At 39.6% G+C, this 4561-nt stretch overlaps 1 non-coding gene across 1 annotated transcript; it reads left to right on the top strand.

Annotated features, from left to right (window-relative positions):
• The first annotated feature begins 3253 nt into the window (after positions 1-3253).
• Positions 3254-3370, top strand: LOC115872677. The gene has a single exon (XR_004048000.1). It is a non-coding gene; the product is annotated as a small nucleolar RNA SNORA26 (small nucleolar RNA).
• Positions 3371-4561: the final 1191 nt, after the last annotated feature.

Raw genomic sequence — 4561 nt, 5'->3', positions numbered from 1 at the left:
GTGTGTGTAGTAGTTACATAATCTGGTGTCAATTTGAGGATTCAGAGTGAATGGGTATAGTCTAGACTGTCAATCAAGAAGTAGCTGATGACCTCATTTGGAGGCACTAAGGTTACAGATAGCTTGCTGGAGCTGGGACACATGTTCACTCCCTGAGAAACATCCCTGTGGAGAAGACACATGGAGAGAAGTTGATGGAGCCAGAATTCTGGAGCTGGAGAAGCCATGTGGAGACCCTGCGAGTGCTGAGATGCTTATGCTACCACTGGACCCACAAGACTTCCCACCCACTGGCCTGTGATCTTCCTGCATTTGGTGTCATTGCATGTGTTTCACGAGTCAGAAGAGGACTTTATAGATTGGAATTGGACATATGGGCTAATATCGGACTTATGGACTTCATCTGGACTGGGCTTGGATGTTTTCTCAATATTCAATTGCTCTTGTATATAAGCCTTTTATGTGCATATGTGTTTATGAATTAGTTTTTCTAGTCTAACCAGACTAACACACAAAGGAAGGGAGTGGTGAACAAACAATGCCATCGACCAAGGGACAACTAGGGAATTAAAAGCAACAGTAAGGAAGATGTTGAGATTCTGGTGGTGTTGGGGTAACAGCAATCTAACTGACAGGAATTACTAAGAGGCAGAAGAAGGGTGAGCATGATGGTGGGGCATGAGGAAGGTCAAAGGAAACAGAGGAAAGATCTAGGAAGCAAAGCTATTGATAGAGGTATAAACATAGGTGTGCACATAGTAAATATATTATTTCATAAAAATCAAAGTATTGGCCTATATACATTGATTTATATGGCCATATATTGAGGAAGAGGCTGGACTTCGGGCCTCTGCTGAAGCCCTCCCTAAACACTTTGATCTAACAACCTGACATTCTGTGATGCTCACCCTCCCATCCCCATCACTGAAGACAAATTGGGTGCATAAACAAATGTGGTGAGGAAAGCTGATGATGCCTGGCTATCCAAAGATAGTAATATCTGGGGACTTAAAGGCTTGAAGTTAAATGAGCGGTCATCTAACAGAGAAGCAACAAGGCCACATGGAAGACGCTCAACCGTTTTGAGAATGAGGAGGGTTGGAGCAGAGACCCAGCCAAAACCCATCTGTACGCGATAGGACATCCCCTCATAAAAGGATCGCAAGGAAGGGATGAGTCAACCAGGGTGCAGTATAGCACTGATGAAACACACAATATTCCTCTGGTGCTTTGAGGCTTCCTCAGCCCCCCACTACCATGACTCCGGTCCTAACCTTCAGTTCTGGCTAGACTGGAGCCTGTAGACTGGTACAGATAAGAACTCAGAGCACATGGAATTCAGGTTAGATAAACCCCTCAGAAATAGAAATGGGAGTAGCGATACCAGAAGGGTAGATGGAACGTGTGTGGAGGACAGGAGGAAGGGGGAATCAAACTGTCCCCCACCCACCAGATGGACAAACAACAGAAACTATGGGGGAAGGGAGACAGCAGTCTGTGTAAGATATGAAAATAATAATTTATAATTTATTGAGGGGCCACCAGGGGAGGGGGAAGAGCTGATACCAAGGCTTCAAATAGAAAGTAAATGTTTAGAAAATGATGATGGCAACATATTTACAAATATGCTTGATATAATTGATGTATGGAATGTTATAAGAGCTGTAAGAACCCCTAATAAAATGATATTAAAATGTTTTTGAAAGAAAAAATATATTAAACAATATCTTTGTAAATTGTCAAAAATAAATTCTTAGTAAAATCAATAAGGTTCGTTGAAAACTAAAGAACAACAACAAAAAAACACTGTGGAGTACAGTTCTACTCTGAGACACCTGGGTTGCCATCAGAGTCGACTGACTGCATGTCAACTATTTTTTGTCTTTTGATACAAACTGCTTTCCTTAAAATCAAAGTTTTCCAGCATATTCTATAACACTAAAACACATTTAAACATAATTGATGAATGTAAAATGAAAACACTTGAGTGATTTTTTAATTAAAAATTTAAATTAAAACAAGAGAGTTATTTTCTGCAAATAAGGACGTTTACACATAAAAGAGAGAAGCCCTGGCGGCGTAGTGGTTGCATATGAAGACAAAAACAAAGTCAGTCCTTAGAAAGTCACTTCATGATTTTCCTTTTTTCTCTAGGCCTATCAGATACCAAATGTTACATTGGCTTTTTTTTCATTTTTATTCAGGTGAACTGTAAGTCATGTGATTGTGTGGATGTTTTTGTTTCCCACTAAACCACACAGAGGATCCCAGGTAAAGTAGTGACGTTAATGTTGGGCTATTGATCATAAGGTCAGCACTTCAAACCTACCAGCTGCCCTGCATGAGAAGGATCAGGCCACCTGCTTCTGTAGAGATTTTGAGCTTCAGCAACCCTGTGGAATGTATCAGCTCCCCAATATGTTCTCTATGGGTCAGAACTGATTTGAGGGCAGTGGGGTGGTAGTCTAGGAAACCCTACGGGGCAGTTCGACTTAGTCACATATGAGTGAAAAATGGACTTGATAGAAGAACTCAACAACCTAATCAAAATCAAACTCACTGCCACTGTGTCAATTCTGCAAGTGAATGCAGGCTCCTAAAAGTCAGGACAGGAAAGCAATTCACAATTTAGTCAACTTTTTAATTGTGACAAAAACGAAAACAAGAAAAGGACACAAATGGAAAGAAAATATGTGCATTACATAGCGTGAAATAGGGAAATAGCCAAACAGAATGAATTAAGAAAAACCACACCAAGCGCACTACCATTGAGTCTATTTAGACTCATAGCAACCCTATAAGGCAGGATAGAACTTTCCTCGGTTTCTGAGACTATAACTACTTACAGAAGTAGAGGGCCACCTTTCTCCTGTGGAGCAGCTTGTGGTTTTCAACTGCTGACCTTCCTGTTAGCAGCTCAATGCATAACCACTAAACCACCAGGACTCCTTCTATATGTAAATATGGCTTAATTAAATATGTGTGTGTATGATATATGATATGTTGAATACACATATGCATGTATAAATTATCAGCATATTATATATATATATATAGATAGATAGATAGAGAGAGAGAGAGAGAGAGAGAAGAGAGGAGAGAAAGAGAGAGAGAGTTAGATAAAAGAAGCCCTGGTGGCAGAGTGTGGTAGATGTTGAACTGCTAATGTTAAGGTTGGCTGTTCAAACTCACCAGCCATTTGTTGAAGGATGAGTATATATACTTCCTAAAATAATTACAATCTTCCTTTCTTGTGCCCTTTTAAGGTTGCTGAAGTACTTTAAGAGGCTAACAGTTAAAGCGAGTCTCCATAAAACCCAGAGATGAGGTTGGTAGAACTCGTCTTTGGATCCTGTCTGGAGTCACAGCTGAAAAAAAAAAAAAAGAATTATAGTCTCAGAAACTCTAAATATAGTGGAACCCCGGTACTCGACAGCATCAGTACTCGACATAATCAGATTTCAATGCAAAATGTTGAAGATTTTTTTTTTTTAGAGAAAGCCAGCCAGGTCCTAGTGGAAAAAGGCAAAGAAGGGGAAAAAAACTCCTGAAAAGCAACTACCAGTTGATTTATTGGAAAGGGATTACCCTTCCAAACAATGACCTTCTCTCTCCATCCCTCCTCTCCACATTCATGTCCACAGATCCACATCCTATTCGATCTCAAGGTATGGGCCATACCATAGTTGTTAAAAACTTTTTTACTGTTGGGTTTCTTATTTAAATTATATTATTTAACACTGACCTTTTCTACTTTGAAGTTTCTGGCAATGTTTTGTATAAAATGGCAAGGTTAGGGTAAAAACTTGGTGGTCAAGAATGGATTAATCTGTTTTCAGTTATTTCTTATGGGAAAAATTGATTCAGAACTCAACTGCATCTTATCTCAATGCTCCTTCTAGAACGGATTAGCATCTAGGTCCGGGGTTCTACTGTACAGGGTCACTGTGAGTCGGAATTAACTCCATGGCAATGAGTGATGGGTCAGAATTAACTGATGGAAATGCATTTGGATTTCACACACACACACACACACACACACACACACACACACACACCTATGAAAAGGAGGGGAGATAAAAAAGGAGCGAATAAGGAAAGACTGATATAAATATAGAAAATAAAGCAAATTCAATAGTGTCTTTAATTCTCTAAGGAACATAGCAATGAAGTAGAAGGCTTCAAAAACTGTGTGAAAATAAAAGATAATGGACTTATTCCATGAACATTTTTAAGCCCTTTCTTATAGATCTACTTGAAGAAAATGACTCGTGATTGTGGAGGCTGGCAAGCTCTAAATCCTTGGATGAGACAATAGGCTGAAGGCTTCTGTTGGCTCATGTGGTTAAAGGGCAGATAAACCTCAATTCTGCTGGTCAGGTGGCAGGATGAACGTTTCTTGTAGCTCCTATCCCAAGAGTTCATATGGTGGAAAGCATGCAAGTTTGAAAGAAGGAGAATTACAGAGAATGTTTTTTGAAATTATTTATATATTTTGGAGTCACGCTTCATTCCCAAGAAAATTCCTTTCAGTTGATTGATTGCTCATATCAGATACCAC

The sequence above is a fragment of the Echinops telfairi genome, unplaced genomic scaffold, assembly GCF_000313985.2.
Source record: "Echinops telfairi isolate 266 unplaced genomic scaffold, ASM31398v2 ScPeMD7_7436;HRSCAF=8474, whole genome shotgun sequence".
NCBI lineage: Eukaryota > Metazoa > Chordata > Mammalia > Afrosoricida > Tenrecidae > Echinops > Echinops telfairi.
This window is presented reverse-complemented; position numbering and strand designations above follow the sequence as displayed.